Here is an 18026-nt window from a genome sequence, read left to right on the forward strand (position 1 = left end):
GAGAATCAATAGAAATGACATTGAGAAAGTATAAACAAAATACTAGTCAATTTGTTTTCAGACTCTCAACTGTGATGACTATTTTATAAAAAAATATATTAATATTGCATAGCACTTAAGTGATAGTATATTTGATATTTAATAGTATATTTGATAGTACAAGCTGATAGTATATTTAAAATATCAAAGACATTCTTAATTACAAGGTTAGAAGGAATAAAAAAAATTTAAACTTGTAGGAGAAATTACAAGACTTTAAGGTCAAAATGACCCAGATGTTAAAATAATGTGAGGATTGAATATTTTGAGTATAAAATGCTTCAACAAAAATTAGTAAATAAATTATTTCATACAAATTATATCAAAATAAGCAAGAGAGAGAAAAATAATCTTTTGTTCTTTGAATATGACCAGGATAAGTTTTTAAAAGTTTACCTAGCTCAGTCTCAAGATTTATTGGTGTAATAAAATCCTCTGACTTTTTAGAAGAGATGACTGAAGTATAATAAACTTTTCATCATTAGCTTTCTGTCCCCTAGCTTTCAAATATTAGTTCTTACCAATTATTCTATATGTTATATTTGAATCTGAATGATCAAATTTCCTCCAATTCATTATTAATTTCTAAATACCTTAAGTAAAATTTTACTTTGATTTCTAAGCCATCTATTTATATATTAAAAAAATTCCAAATTTGTTTTACTTTTCACTTGATTAGAATGCTAGTGTATAAAAATGACCTATGTGCCTTGATCCTGGAACTTGAAAGGAATGTGAGGATTATAGGAGATTGTTATGGCTTATATTTTCAGTACTGTTTGTAAAAGTCAAGCAAACAAACAACAAAACCTACGATACTTATTTGGAATCCTTACATCTTATTTCTTATAGATTTTTACTACATGGCATAACACACCAAATATTGCAATTAAAGTGTACTTTAGAATATTTTTTGTGTTGATTGATGAGTTTTATTGGTTATCCTTGACTTCTGTGCTTGTAGAATGTTACTTGACTCCTTTATAAGCTATTTACAGTATCTTACATAGTAAGATAACTAAATCTACTTAATTCTGAACAAGTCTGTTTTCAGGTTTCAAAGGACATTGACGATATCCTTTGTATAATACAATTCAAACATATGTTTTGTATGGGGAGGATTAAAAAGGCTGACCTTGGAAAAATATATTTAAAATGTTAATGTAAAATGTTAGAGTAAAAGTTCAGGATCAAATTCTCTCTATTTTCTTTTGTAGGAGAAACAGATAAATTTTTCTTTTACTTGTTTGTATGCAAAGAAAATCCATTTTTCTCTGCTCCTTATCTAAGATACAATCTGGGTATGCATGGTTGATTTGATCTGGCTTTTGTTTTGCTTTGGGGTAAGAATTATAATGTGAGATTTCATATAACTATTACTTATTTTTATAACAAAATGGAAAAATTATCTGTCTCTGAAATAGAGCAATTCTTCTGAACTTTGTAATAACATTTCAAGGGTAATTTTTATTAATTTATTTTATTTAATTTAAAGAGTTGAGTTTTTTTTTACTTAAAAATAACTTAGTCACCATGAAATTATAGCTATTCATGATTGGACTTTATGCATACATTGCTTTAACAATGATTCCTTCCCTAGTGTTCATTGCAGTCATCCCCTCTCCCCATATGCTTCTTATCCACCATCAATTAACCTCTAAGAGGAGCATGTATATATTATATATACACAAAAATATGTAAATTTTAAACTGTGGTTTATGTACTGTTGCTGATAGGATTCATATACAAGATTTTATCATCTCATAGCACTACCTCCTCCTCCCTGTTGAATGCTTCCCTCCACTTTAGCCATCACCTCCTCTCACTCTTATCCCCATACTCCATTGGTTGCTCATTTCCTACTGAATGCCACTTATCATGTTCTCTGTTTCTATTGTATTTGGGCACTTCTAATTCTAAGATTTTTAAAATCTGTACTGAGAGGAAGAAAATTTAGGTGACTCTCAGACTGATGTCAAATTGCTTGAATTGAGAATTGATGCAATTCATATCTGTCACTATTTAAACTGGAACAAGTGACTTGAACCTAATAAAACATAACTAAAAATGAGAATTAGAGTATAGATAGAACTATCATTAATCTAAAAAAGAAAAAATATGTTTTATGGTAATGAATTTTATACAAGTCCCATTTTTAGAAAATAAAATGAGGATATTTAATTACTATTTACTGTCAAAAGTAATACACTAAAAAAGTAAACAATATTTTTGTTTGATTTTTTTTGAAACACACCTAGAGATGCTCAGAGAATTACAATTAGTAGTAGTGATCAGGGGTACACCTGGGCACAGAGGATTGAATCCAGGTTGGTCATATACATGGCAAATCCTCTACCTGCTATACTATCTCCAGCTCTGAACAGCATTAATTTTATACATAAATTATAAGTAAATGTATATATATTTAACTGCACACTATAAAGTAACAAAGGAGGTTACGATTCATACCTATTGTAAGGTTGAAAGATATATTAGCTCTTAGTGGGTCAATTTTAATAAAGAAATTTGTTTGTTGTTTTATTTGGGCCACACCAAATAAAAAAACCCTTGATGCTCAAGGGTTATTTCTGGCTCTAATTCAGAAATCAATCCTATCATACTCGGGGAACCATAGGGATACTGAGGAGTATACCTGGGCTGGTTGTATGCAAGCATGTTCCCTATCTGTTGTGTTGTTTTACCTGCACCTATAAAGAACTTTAGTACTCTGAGCCTACCAGGAGTAATTCTTTAGCACAGAGCAAAAATGAAGCCTTAAGCTGTGTCAGGTGTGGCCTAAAATTAAACAGCAATAACCCCAAAAAGTAAAATTCTATTTAGAGTTATTAATTTAATTCCCTTTATGATCATGCAGACCCTTTGATAAATTTAGAGATAATTTGCTCTTAGAGACTTGGAGATTAAAAACTTTGCTCAGGATGATTAATGAGAATATGGTAAACATACTGATGTATAAATAATCAAAATGGTAAAATGGGTCACAGTAAGTACAGTAATTTTTCTATGGTATGCTTTTATAAATATTGTAAGCATAAAAATATAGGTCAATAGTTTTCATATTTGGTTAAATCAGTAAAAAGTGTTTCTGGTAAAGAAATATGCAAAAAACAGTAAGTTTCTTTTCAACAAGATGTTACAACAGCTGTTTGGAATCAAAGAAAGAAGTGTAATAGGCCATTGCACTTATTCAAAGAAAATTTAAATAATATCATTAAACCTGCAATTCTACACTTGCCTTATAACAGATAAATGGCAAATGACAGTTTTAAATTTTAGTATCAGATTGGCATATTAGCAACATTTAGAACTTAGGTGAAGAAAACAATTTTTTTTAATTTTTATTAAAATCATTCTGATTTACAAAGTTCTTCATAGTCAGGTTTCAGGCATTAAATGATTTAGGGCCAATACCATGACCAGTGTCAATCTCTCTTGACCAATGTTTTTAGACTGTGTCCACTGCCACTTCCCTCTCCCCAGTCTAACTCTATAGCAGGCCCATTATAAGTTTTGATAGTTAAAGTTTGGGTCTCATAATTTCATTGTTCACTCTGGATTGAATATTTAATTCTATCATCTTAACACCACCTGAGACCTATTCTCCCTGTCCCCAATCCTTTCATAATTGTGTTTCTCCTCCTGTACTTATTTTCTTACCTTTTCTTCTCTATACACTGGGACCAAGAGTGTTCTAGACAAGTCTCATTAAAAGCATTGCCTTTCCTCATGCAGTTATTCTAAATAACTCATATAAGTGATATAATTCTATATTTATCCTTTTTCTTTTTTTCCAAATAACAATTTTACTATTTTGAAAAGGGAATAAATGGGGCCCGGAGAGATAGCACAGCGGCGTTTGCCTTGCAAGCAGCCGATCCAGGACCAAAGGTGGTTGGTTCGAATCCCGGTGTCCCATATGGTCCCCCATGCCTGCCAGGAGTTATTTCTGAGCAGCCAGGAGTAACCCCTGAGCACCGCCGGGTGTGGCCCAAAAACCAAAAGAAAAAAAAAAGAAAAGGGAATAAATGAAAAAAAAAAACAAATAATATACAGGTAAGACATTATTTATCTGTTGGCTGAAATTTTTTTTAATTTATCTTTATTTAAGCACCTTTATTACAGACATGATTATAGTTGGTTTCATTCATATAAAGAACACCCCCTTCACGAATGCAACATTCCCACCACCAATGTTCCCCATCTCCCTCCTCACCCCCCAGCCTGTATTTGAGACAGGCTTTCTACTTCTCTCACTGATTGATTATTATGATAGTTATACTCTGACTGCACTCACCACTCATTGTGGTGAGCTTAATATCGAGAGCCAGTCCTTCCAGGCCTCATCTCTAATGTCTCTGGGCATTATTACAATGTCTTTTATTTTTCTTAAAACCCAGAGATGAGTGATACTATTCTGTGTCTATCTCTCTTTCTCTGACTTATTTCATTCAGCATAATAAATTTCATGTACATCCATGTATAGAAAAATTTCATGACTTTATCTCTCCTGACAGCTGCAGAATATTCTATGGTGTATATGTTCCACAGTTTCTTTAGGCATTTATTTGTTGAAGGGCATCTTAGTTGTTTTCAGAATCTGGCTATTGTAAATAATGCCACAATAAATATTGGTGTGAGAAAGGCATTTTTATATTGTGTTTTTTTTTGTGCCTATAATATATCCCTAGGAGTGTTATAGCTGGATCATATGGAAGATCAATTTCCAGTTTTTATAGGAATATCCATATTGTATTTTGTAAAGGCTAGACTAGACAGCATTCCCACCAGCAGTGAATGATTTCTTCTTGTTAAGTTCTGTCAGGAACTTGAATATCTTAGATATTAGCCCCTTTATCTAGTGGGTGTTGGGTGAATAGTTTCTCCCATTCTGTGGGTGGCCTTTGAAGCCCAGGCACTATTTCCTTTGAGGTGCAGAAGCTTCTCAGTTTAATATAGTCCCATATGTTTATCTCTACTTCCACTTGTTTGGAGATGCTTTTTCCTCCTTGAAGATGGCATTAGTCTCAATGTCATGAAGTGTTTTACCTATGTTTTGTTCTATATACCTTATGGGTTCAGGTCTGATATCAAGCTCTTTAATCCATTTGGTTTTGACCTTTGTGCATGGTGTTAGATAAAGAGATGAGTTTGCTTTTTTGCATATGTCTAACCAGTTGTCCCAACACCGCTCGTTGAAGAGGCTTTTCTTGCTCCATTTTGAAATTTTGCCCCTTTATCAAAGATTAAGTTATTTTCTACCTAGGAAACTTTATATCATGATAAAGTTATCTTTATCTTTATTTTATGAATACTCAAGTCTACTCCACTGATCTGAGGGTCTGTCTTTATTCCAATAACACGCTGTTTAATGACTATTTCTTTGTAATACATTCAAAGTTGGGGTATTTATCCATTTTCTTCTGGCTTACTTCATTTAATGTAACATCTTCAGTTCCATCCATGTTGCAGAAATTGCATGATTTCAGCATTTCTTACAGATATGTTATATGTACCACATATTCATAATTCACTCATCTGTTTTATATCTAGGTTGATTCCAACTCTTAGCTAATGTACTGAGTGCTGTAATGAATAGAGCAATGCATTCATTCTTTAGATCAGTGTTTTCTGTCTTGGTGATAGACTTCCAAAAGCAGAATTTCTGGGTCATGAAGCAGATAGAGTTTTAGTTTTATGAGAGCCCACCATACTATTTTTCCATTGGGGTTGGACTAGGCAATATCCCCACCAATAGTGCAACAGTGGATGAGTGCTCCTGCCTCACCCCATCCTCACCAACACAAATCGTTCCCATTATTTTTGTATATGCCGTCTTCCCTAGTGTAAAATGATCTCTCATTATTGTATGAATTTAAATTTTCTTAAATAAATGATGAGCATTTTTTATGTGTCTGTTGACCCTCAGTTACTCTTCCTTAGAGAAGTGTTTGTTCATTTTTTTTCCTCTTTTTTTTTGATGTGATTTTTAGGTTTTGCAGGGTTTGCCATGTGAACACCTTTTATATCTTAGATATCAGCCCTTTATTTAATATGTTGAGTGCAAATATTTTCTACAACCCAGTTAGCTGTCTTTTAGTTTTAGCCCATGTTTATTTTTTCATACAGAACCTTTTTAGTTTGATGTAGTCCCGTATTTAGATGATTTATACAGTCTTTGTTTTTTGGCATCCTATCATTGAAGACTTCTTGGAAGTTTAAGTCTTTGAGTGTTCTACCTATATTTTCCTCAGTGAACTTTATGAATTTAGGTCTAATCTCAAGGTCTTTGATCTATTTTTAATTGTCTTTTGTGTAATATATGAGATACAGGTAGACCTTTAATATCTTATTCATGGTTTTCCAATTGCTCCAGAACCACTTATTGAAGAGACTGTTTTTATTCCATTTCAAGTTCTTGGCTCCTTTGTCAAAGATTGATTGACCATATAATTGGAGGTTTGTCCCTGGATATTCTATTCTGACCCATTAGCCTGAATATCTATCTTTGTCCCAATACCATACTGTTTTGATGACTATGGCTTTGCAGTAAAGCTTCAGGAAAGGTAATAAGATGCCTCTCAATTTCTTATTTTTTAATATAGGTTTGCCTTTTATGGTTTCACACAAACTTCATAATATATTTTTCTAAGTTCTTGAAGAATGCCATCTGAATTTAGATAACATTGCATTTAATCTAAATTGTAGTTTAGGTCACATGGTCATTGTGATAATATTGATTCATCCAATTCATGAGCATGGAATGTGTTTCTATTTGTTTATGTCTTCTTCAAATTATTTCTTAAATGTTTTAAAATTCTCATAGTATAGGTCTCTCATCTTTTTTGTTAGGTTAACTACTAGGCTTTTTACACTATTTTAAATGGGATAGATTCTGATCTACTTCTCATCTGACTCATTATTTATATAAAGTAATGAAACTGTCTTTTGTGTACTGGCTTTTCTGTATTTGACTAGCCATTTTGCTGTATTGGTTTATTATTTCTAAAAGCCTTTTTATGGTCCCTAGGGTCTTTGATGTATATCATCATGTCATCTGCAAATAGAGATAGTTAGACTTCCTCTTTTTCAATTTGAATTCATTTGATATGCTTCTATATCCTGATTGCCATTGCTAGGACTACTAATACTTATTATGTTGAATAAGGTGAAGACAATGGATATCCTTGCCTATTGCCTGATTTCAGTGGAAATGCTTTCAGTTTTTTGCCACTAAGAACAATGTTTCTATGAGCTTTGTATAGGTAGCTGTTACTATCTTGAGGAAAGTTCTTTCCACACCTATTTTGGTAAGCAAATTCCATTGGTTTCCCCACAAGTCTTGTTACCTGGAATAATCAGTAGAAACAATGAGGAACATTATGTTCTTTATTCTTCAAGGTATTTTATAACATCCCCTTTTATATCTTCCTAAAGGTGCTTTTCTTTTTTGTGTGTTTGTTTCTTTTAGTTTTGGGATCATCTCAGGCAATGCCAAGGGCTCTCCACTCAGAAATCACGACTTATGGAATGACAAGATTTGATCCAAGGTAGGGTGTCCGCATTCAATGAAAGTGCCTTAATATCTCTCCAGTCCATTTTTAAATACACAATGGAATATTGCTCAGCTGTAATAAAAGATAATTTCATGCAATTTGCTGCTATATAGAGTGATCTGGAGAGTATCATATTGGAGAATAACATATTATTTGGTACTAGGAAGAGAGACTGAGACTAACTGAGTATAATCTCTGTCATATGTGGGATATAAAGAACCATAAAGATGGATTAATTATGCCCAAAAACAATGGAAACAAAGCAGACCTAAGACCTGGCATTCAGAAAAACACATGCCACCTGAAGGGCTTGGAGATAGAAAAGGAGGAAGCAATGATTGGTCAAAGGATGCTTTCAACCAGGAGAAAAAAATGTGAAGGTGGTAAAATCTTATGTGTGAAATTCTGTCAGCAACAGTACTGTAAACCACAGTGCAGAAACAAAAAATGGAAGTATAAAGTGTGCTTATCATAAGAGCAATCTAGTGGGTGAGAGGCAAACTAAGGGAGGGGGATTGGTATTGAAGGAGCCAAGTGGATACTGGTTAAGAGTTCAGTATTGAAATGGTGTCATCCTGAATCTCAATCATGAATAACTTTGTACGTTCATGGTGACTACATTAATAAATAAAATCCCTTCTCAATGTCTTTAAAAGGGATGTTATGTCCATAGGACCTGATTTGAATGGAAGTGTTTGTTTTGAGTTAGGTATAATTCACAAGTTTTCTCATTCAGAGGTCAAAGGAGCGAAAACAGTGAAGGGTTATGCAGCTTGAGTTACTGAGTGTCAATATATATAATAGATCACAGAGCTCTTCTGATAATGATCTATGTTGTATATATAAATGTATATATAATAGACAAGAAATGAAACTTTGTTGTGAATCCACTAAGTTATGCACTTTGGGTTATCAACCCAATCCTGACAGTTGCTTCAGCCTAAATCAATATATTTTTACAAGATAAAAAAAATGAATATGATGTTGAAAAATAAAGAAAAATGAATATGAAGCATCCCTATGAATACTATGAATAAAATATAACTCTTTTTTGTTTGTTTGTTTTTGGACCTCACCCAGTGACACTCAGGGGGTATCCTGGCTATGAGCTCAGAAATTGCTCCTGGCTTGGGGAACCATATGGATTGCTGGCAGATTGAACCATGGTCCATTCTAGGTCAGACATATGCAAGTCAAAAGCCCTACCACAGTGACACTGCTCCGACCCCATATAAGTCATTTTTATTTTCACTAGGTACTTGTCTGTAGGTGGTTGTTTTAGAGTTCAGCGTGATAGTGCATCAGACAAAGTATCTACTATGTAGGCATTTGCCCCAGGTTTGATCCACAGCACCCCTTATGGTCCTCTGAGCACTACCAAAATTAATACCTGAAAGTAGAGCCAGGAGTTAACTCCTGAGAACTACCATATTTGGCACCAAATAGGGTAAAAAAAGAAAAAAGCAAGATGTCTTATTACAGAATCATCAGGTCTTTAAAGACAAAAATCCATGTAGACAGAAATATAAATTCACGTTGTTTGTTTTATTTAAAAAGCTGTATCTTAAAGAGCAAAGAAAAAAATTAAATAAAAAAAAAACTTGGGTCTCCAATAACAAAAATACAATCAGTATGTAACGTAGAAACATTTTGTAAGGAACTAAATTCGACTTTAATGTAGCCATGGGAAATTCTAGACTGAAGAACTGGAAACATTTCTATAAAATTTAGACTTGGCTATCAGGGTATGTTGAAATCTAAGAGAATAGAAAGCATAACTTTGGCACTGTAAAAATTTTAGAAATGGGCCAAATATGATAAAATAGTTGCTGGGTTAAAAATAACTAGAAAAGAAGGTAATAAGACAGCCACAATTATTGCACAGAAGTCTTATAAAATAAAACTATTTTCATGAGGTCTCATAACTGGTGAAATAAAGATGCTCTCGGGGCTCTTTTTTGGAAATTTGATCACCGGTAGAGATGTTATTCTGAAGAAAAAACTTTTTTCTTCTTTTCTCATAAAAAGGAATAATGAGATGATTTTATAAAGCACCGATTAGCATCTACATAAGTCAAACTTTGCAGCAACTGCTAAATGTAACTAAGATTAGTAGTATGTTGAAATGAAGGAATGAAAAGTATAAGAACAATTAATTTGCTCTTCAATAGTTGCTTAGAGAGTAAAATTCAGGTATGTAACTTTACAGTAGAAAATTTAAAGAACTTCCAAGTTTGTGTATCACAATCAGTAGATTATATCATAACATGTTAATAAAAGAATAGACCTTTCTTAAAACTATATGACAAAATAAAATAAAAACTAAAGAAAGTCTCAACTTGAGCCAAGATGTATTTTAATTGATATAAAAATAAAATGAATATGACCAGCTACAAAATACAAGACACATTGAAGCATTATGTAGTTGTAGGTATGGAATTTTTGACACCTCTGACAAAAGGTAATCATTGATTTAGGTATCACTTCATATGAAATAAATTTAAGGATGATCAGGATTATATTTTAATGCAATGACAAAGGCATGTTAAAAATAACACCTTACTATTACCTTGAATGTATAGGCAACTGAAGAAATTGTGGAGAGGTACTTAGATATAGAAATTAGAAATTTGGAAAGTACCTTGACTGATTTGTAAAATAATTTCCGGTCTTCCTGAAATTTCAACCATATTTAAACCATATAGACTATCAATAAAAATTAATTGTGTCAGAAAGGTAGTACAGATGTTTTAATCTAGTGTCATGGAGATAGCAGATATTCTATGAAGCATGTATTTTAACACATCTTAAATATTCTTACTTATTTAATACACATATGAAAGCTGAGATTTCAATCAATCCTATGATTTGGAAAGTCATAAGCAATTATTAGGAGACAATGAGTTTATGATGGTTTTCATCCTTAAAAGAGCAGAAAATAGTAATAATAAGAAATCAAAATACACAGAGATACAGAGAAATCTGCCAAATCAGAATCTTCTCTAAGCATGATGCATATAATCATGCTCATGTGCATGACGGGTTTAGAATCCTGAGAAACCCTAGACCCACAAAATTCCACACCTATTTTTGTCTAAGATGAGGATGAGGACAACTAAGAATTTCCTTTTGTCCTTTGGTTCTTCACTGATCATCTAACAGAAAGAATCTCTAACAGATTGAAAGTCAGCAAAATAGAGGAAGATCAAGCTGATTATTTAAAATAGTCAATATAATGACAACCCTCAAACCTGATTTAGCTTTGAAAGGGAACACAATATAAATAAAAGGCCTGGACCAAAGATCTTTATAGATAATAAAACGTTTTTGTTTGTTTTTTATTTTTGGGTCACACCCAGAAGCACTCAGTTTACTCCTAGCTCTGTGCTCAGAAATAGCTCCTGGCAGGCATGGGGGACCATATGGGATATTGGAATTTGAACCAGGATTGGCTGCTTGCAAGGCAAACGCCCTACTGCTGTGCTATCTCTCTGGCTCTGATAATAAAAAGTTTTATGTAAAATACCATAGCAACTGATTAAATAACTTTACTGAGATAAACTAAATCTTGAAAGACACATAAACTGCAAAGCAACTCAAGAAGAAATAGAAAAGCTCAGTAGGCTTATGTCAAAATTTTAAAGAGTAAATCATTAAAAATAGACACACATTCCTGGGTTCTTTCCCTGGCATCCCATACTATCTCCGGAGCATGCCAGCAGTGATTTCTGAGTTCCAGAGCAAAAAGTAACAAAAACACTGTCAGATGTGCCCCCAAAACCAATAAATAAATGAATAAATAAAAATAATTGTAGTCACACAAAGTAAAAATTACCCAGTTATCATCAATAGAGAATTCTGGCTACCAGTGAGAAAGTAAAAAATAAAAATTTGATATCTACTACTTGAGAAAATGTCTTATAAGATTATCATTACTCTAATACCCAAACAAGGAAAAGCATTTAGAAGAAAAAATAGAAAGCATTATCATTATAAATAAAGACATAAAAAGTGTTAACAATTGGTATAAGTTAGGAGATAATAATTTGTGAAAACTTGGGTTTTCAACAGTGATACAAGTTTGATTTAACTACTCACATATTGCTGAATACATGTTATTACATAATGCATAAAGAGAAACAAATATTTATTTTAACAGTTGCAGAAAACTACAGTTAGCAATATTTAATGTCAACATATATATTAAATTAGAACAATTCCATGCAACCAGGATAAGAGGAGCATTGTTTGTGAAGAGTTTCTTCCCTGCAAATTAACTAATGGTGAATATTGAATGTTTCTTCCTAAGATCAAGAGCAAACTGGAAGGCCTGATTTCATTGTTTTTGTCCAACACAGTTCTACATATTATAAAAATCTCACAAAGCAGAGAAGAGAAAGAAATATTATAAAATAAGTAACGTTAATTTTTGTGAATTTCATGCTTTTGCATACAGAGATTTCTCTACACATCTATAAATAACAAAAATGATTAAAATAACTACAAGAATGAATTAAAAATTATATCTCACATGAGTCAACAACAATTATAAGAAATACTGCAATTCTGGAAGCTAGCAGGAGTTTTAAAAATGAACTGGTTATAGACTCCAGTTTCTGTGACTCTGTGGGCAATAGCAATGGCCGTTGATTTATTCTCTGACAAATTTTACTGAGGGTCTATGCTCAAGGTCCCCAGAGAATGCACAGAAGGCAAGTATTTACTTGCTGCTTCCCCAAAGAGTGGCTGAAAGGTTTGTGTGGAATTTGAACTTCTCTGTTCAATCCTTGTCTGTTGCTAAGAGACGTAACTCTTGGCCCCATAGTCTCTCCATGGCCTGTTGTTCTGTACCTTTTGAGATATGCAGCATCAATTTGAAAATTTGGTTTCTGGCACTACAGGGGTGCAGGCCTAATGGAGATCCCTGGGATAAGGTCTCCACTAAAAGGGTTGAGTTGCTCATTACTGCCACCAGGAAGGTCAGTTAGCAGGTGGCATGAGTGCCAGAGTTAGGAATTCCCCACTGCCTTGCATGTGGGTGAAGTCCTTTCGTTGAGTCCCTGAAGAATTTGTAGGCTGAACAATGTTTGGCTTTTGAAGTGTCATATGTTAGGACATTTATATATCTGACTCTGAGGAGTTTATAAGTCTGGCTTATTAATTAGGGTGAGGGTCCATTTTATTAGGTTTTCAAGAAAGACAGTAAATAAAGTGAGATTTTTATTTAGATTTTATGTTTTAACTATTCAAAAATTTGATCACCATGGTAACAGTGAGGGAGATTATTGTTGTTTTTTTTATATATAAAAGATAGGGGTCTCTTAGGGCCAGAATGGATAGGGTGTTTGCCTTTCCACAAGGCCTACCTGGGCTCGATGTCTGGCATTCTGTATGGTCCCCCAAGACTTCCAGGACTAATTTCTGAGTGCAGAGCCAAGAGAAACCATTGAGCATTGCCAGGTGTGGTTCAAATCTCCCCAATTAAGAAAACAAAACAAAACAAAGTGCAGTCTTCTATTACCGTATATGATCGAGTATAAGCTGACCAGGGGAATAAACTGACCCCCCTAATTTTACCCTAAAACTGGGGAAAACTTATTGACTCGCCTATAAGCCAAGGTGGAAAATGCAGCAGCCACTGGTAAATTTCAAAAATAAAAATATATACCCAAAACAATAACAGTAATTGAGGAATCAGGTTAAATGTTTTTCAATATTTATTCTAAAGGAAAACTGTATACTAGCAACAGTAACTTTAAGACTTTAAGTAAAGTTCAGAAAATTGTTGCTTAACAGGTAATCAAGCTAAATCACAAATGTTAAAATCCTTCAAAACTAGATTCCTCCTCCTCCTCATCTGTGTGTTCAAACAGAGCGAGCTTCAGCTTTATCTGATGTGAGGGTATCAGCATAGACTTTGTCATCATTTCTGAGTTCACAGATATCATCATCACTTCATTTAGTCTCATACAAAGCACAGAATATTTGGGTTAAATAGTTCAGTGGCATCCAGCTCAGTTCAGCCACCTACCTCTTCAGCTCAGCAGCGACTTGTGGACTGAGCTGAAGCACTGCCCCCTTTAGCAGATGGTAGAAGACTACTGGAGACTATATGCATTTGATTCAGTGCATGTGCACCAAATCAAATAACCTGTATGGCCCAAGTATAAACTGAGATCGGGATTTTTGGCGCAAATTTTGTGCTATAAAAACTCCGCTTATACTGGAGTATATAGATAATTAGTTTTCTCTATAAAAATACTTATCTTTTTTTTTAATGTGCTGACTTTCTGAATACATTTAAAAGGATAGTTCTTTCAATGCAGAGATAAAGAACAGACATTGCTGTAGCATAGAATTAAAACCAAGGGTACTATAAAGAAAAATGGTTATCTTAAGATGGCGTCTTCCACTCTTTTAAAATGGCCTTTAGAGTCTCTTCTATGAAATAAACCTTTTGCTAAAAAAAAAAAAATTAAGTTGGTGGCAGATTTTTGCTTCATACTTCATTTCTGTAGTACTGAAAGCTTTCAAGTAAGATCCAAAGCATTTCAATGTTAAGCATATAACCATTTGGTTTCGTTCTTAATTATTTCCAAAATTACCTCAGTGGAGAGATACAGGTGTAAAACAACTAGCCTTGAATGTAACTGATTCTACCTCTCTCCAATTCAGGCACCACATATAGACCCTAAACACAGCCAGGAATGATCTCTGTGCATAGAAATAAAAATTAAGTCCTGCTCCCTGTCTGGTGTGGCCCCCAAAAACCAAAACAACCCTCTCAAGAAAAAAATAATCCAGAAATCAATCACCTATATCAGGGGTCTTCAAACTATGGCCCGCGGGCCACATATTGTATTTATTCCCATTTTGTTTCTTCACTTCTAAATAAGATATATGCAGTGTGCATAGAAATTTGTATATAATTTTTGTTTGTACTATAATCTGGCCCTCCAACAGTCTGAAGGACAGTGAACTGGCCCCCTGTTTAAAAAGTTTGAGGACCCCTGACCTATATAATAAAGTAGAATCTCAGAACTCCCACAGAAATTTTGATAAAAATTGACAATGACTTTCTAACACTTTATGGATGAGAAAATTTTAAAATGGTTAAAACATTTAAGTTGTTCTTGAAAGGAAGAACAAAGAAATAAATTAAATATATTGTTACTAATCTATATTAAGAAAAGCTAATATGATTTTGGCATAAGATAGGCCTACTGATCAACAAATAAATATGTAGAATTATTACAACACATACATTATTACAACACATACATACTCTTTCTTTATATTAATGTTACAAGGTAACTCAAAGGGATTGTTGAAAAACTGTAAAGAATAATGCAACTCTTTACCAGAAAATTTAAATTGAATCTAGAACTGTAAAATCATCCCACACACTGTATCTCCAACTGCAGGTGAAAGAGTCTGAATCAGTGTCACACATGAAATAATCCAAACCAGGCTAAAAGATAAAAACATATAGTCTGGCAATTTTCTACCTCTATCTTTAGCAAGCTGCGTGCCAGAACTGTTTTTCTTGAGTGAAGAGAACACCTACAGGTGGGGCAGTAAGAGCATAGAAAGTGCAAATAGCTCAAGCTATCCTGAGCATATAAAACAATCTTTATTTTGAGTGAAACCAAGTTGTAAGCAAACAAATACAAAGAAACCAGGGATGATCTTTGTTTTAGGTAGAATAAGATTTAACCTAACATAGAAATAAATATAAACATTATGAATACTAAAACAGTAAAAAAAGAATTATAACATTTATAAATTATACTGTGTAAAATTTAAAATTATAGTTTGAGGATTCCCTAAAGAATATGAAAAGATTTTCTGTAAAGATAGTATGATAAGGCATTGCTTTGCATCCTAATTACCCTAATTAGAATCACATTGCTATGTATGAGTTCTCAAGCTCCACAAGGGATCACTCCAAAGCACAAATCTAAAAATGCACCCCCCCCAACCCAGCACCTCTAAGTTTGGCTTAAGTACCAATAAGGCATTTAAAGGAAAGGAATATAATAGATAAATCAAAAACTAAGAAACAGTATAGGTTAAATGATAAATTAATAGGATATTAAACAGAAACTTACATTAAAATCTCATTTCATAATTTGTAAGAAGAATTAAATACCTATTTTAACTAACACCTTAAAAAGTGACAAATGGCCAGTAAGCACATTAAAATGTTAAATTTTCATTGAAAATCAAGGACATATAAATTGAAATACTCTGAAATATCTCTGTTCAATCTTTAGATTAAATACTGATAATGCCATGTGTTGATCAGTACAACAATCTGGAAATGTTATGCATTGCTTTTAGAAATGTTAATTTTTCCCATCATTGTGGAAGACAGTTTGACTACTTCATATACCATCTAAGTACATCTAAATTAAGTCTCAGCAAAAAATACTGTCACACAAGCTTTCACTGGAATGCTCACTGAAACTTTATTCATAACTCCAAATTAGGAGTAACACATGTTGCAGTTAATAGTTTAAATAGTAAGGTCCAGATGTGGCTCAAGTGGTAGAATATTTCACATGCTTTGTATGTGTGAGGTACGTACTAGGATAATTCCTGGCAACACCTGGCCCCATAAACACTAGATTCCATGACAAACAGCAGCACAAAAATATTTTAATAGATGAAAAAATATGTGTATAACCAGCATAATACTATGTCAACTAAAGGCAACTGAACATAATTACATGCAACAAATAATTGTGTGTACCGTATGATTTTGTTTATAATGTCATTTTGTTAGCAGTACAGTGAAGCACATCTGTAGCTGTTTGAAGTTAAAGAAGAAAAATTTTGTCTTAAAGGGACAGAAAGAAATTTTGGACAATGATAAAAATGCTGCATACAGTGTTTATATTTAGAAATATCTGATCACATACACTTTATAAACATAGTCATCAGTATCATTAATTCACTTATTAAATATATTAATTGCACTTAGATAAATTAAATTAAAATTGTGTAATCAAATTTGATCAATTTGAATCTTAAGTCATCCTTTTCCTATTTCTGACTTACTCAAATTTTGTATAATTTTCATATATTGAAATGTTTTTATTAGGAATTGAATCACATGACAGGGCTATAAATAGTGACTATTGCTTGCATTTGCAATAATTATTGTTTGATTTCATTCAATGAGGAAAAACGGCTAAAATGTAAGTATATTACTTCTTCCCTCCTACACCTCATTCTGGTCCTGTTAACTCTCTCCCATTACCCTCCCTAAATCCTCTCTCCATTCTTCTCTCTCCTTTCTTTCCTACCTCTCAACCTCCCTTCTTTTCTTTGTCCCTTTATTTCTTCCTTTTTTCCTCCCTTTCTTTCTCCCTTTCTTCCTTCCTCCCTTCCTTCCTTCCTACCTTCCTTCCTTCCTTCCTTCCTACCTTCCTTCCTTCCTTCCTTCCTTCCTTCCTTCCTTCCTTCCTTCCTTCCTTCCTTCCTTCCTTCATCCCTCCCTCCTTCCCTCCCTTCCTCCCTCCCTTTTCTTCCCTCCCTCTCTTCTTGTCTCTCTTTTTTCTTCTTTCTTCTTTTTTTAATTTCTTCCATCCTTTTTGGCTTATTTATTTAAAAAAGTCAAACTTACATGTAAATATAATAAAAATAATAACACTAAGTAATCACAAATGTCTCTACAAAATAATAAATATCATGAAAGTTAAAACATATATAAAGTTTGAACATTGTCTATTCTACATCTCTTGTATTCAGACCTTGATACACTGCTCCCCCAAGAAAAGGATAGTGTCACATGGTCAGACTTTCAAGTATTGCAGTGTAGTTATCCTGTTGTTGCTCTATATTCTATATTAGGTTCTCATTATATTTTCTAAATAAATATAAATATTACCTAAATAAAAATAGCTAAGTGCACTTCTAACCCAAAATTCTGGTTTATTTATGATCAGATCACTGCTAAATATACAGCAGGAAGTTACCTACTCCTGCCTTCTTCCTTTCCTTTTCTTCCCTTCCTTCCTTTCCTCTCACCTTCTTTCTCACCTTCCTTACTTCCCTCCTTCTTTTCTTCCTTTCTTATTCCTTCCTTCCCTCCCTCCCTTCCTTCCTTTCTTCCCTCCCTCTCTCTTCCTCCCTTCCTTTCTTCCTTCCCTGCCTCCTTTCCTCCCTCTTCCCTCCCTCCCTTCCTTCCTTCCTTCCTTCCTTCCTCCCTCCCTCCCTCCCTCCCTCCCTCCCTCCCTCCCTTTCTTCCTTCCTTCCTTCCTTCCTTCCTTCCTTCCTTCCTTCCTTCCTTCCTTCCTTCCTTCCTTCCTTCCTTCCTTCCTTCCTTCCTTCCTTCCTTCCCCTGCCTCAACTTTTTTAAATGAAATAAGATACTTTTGACCATAAAAACATACATAAAAATAATTA

The 18026-nt window shown here is 33.5% G+C and overlaps 1 non-coding gene across 1 annotated transcript; it reads right to left on the reverse strand.

The window, feature by feature from the left end:
* Positions 1 to 13888: 13888 nt before the first annotated feature.
* On the reverse strand, positions 13889 to 14015 carry LOC126025424 (small nucleolar RNA SNORA22). Its single transcript, XR_007501429.1, has one exon. It is a non-coding gene; the product is annotated as a small nucleolar RNA SNORA22 (small nucleolar RNA).
* Positions 14016 to 18026: the final 4011 nt, after the last annotated feature.

Source organism: Suncus etruscus, chromosome 12 (assembly GCF_024139225.1).
Source record: "Suncus etruscus isolate mSunEtr1 chromosome 12, mSunEtr1.pri.cur, whole genome shotgun sequence".
Taxonomy (NCBI): Eukaryota; Metazoa; Chordata; class Mammalia; order Eulipotyphla; family Soricidae; genus Suncus; species Suncus etruscus.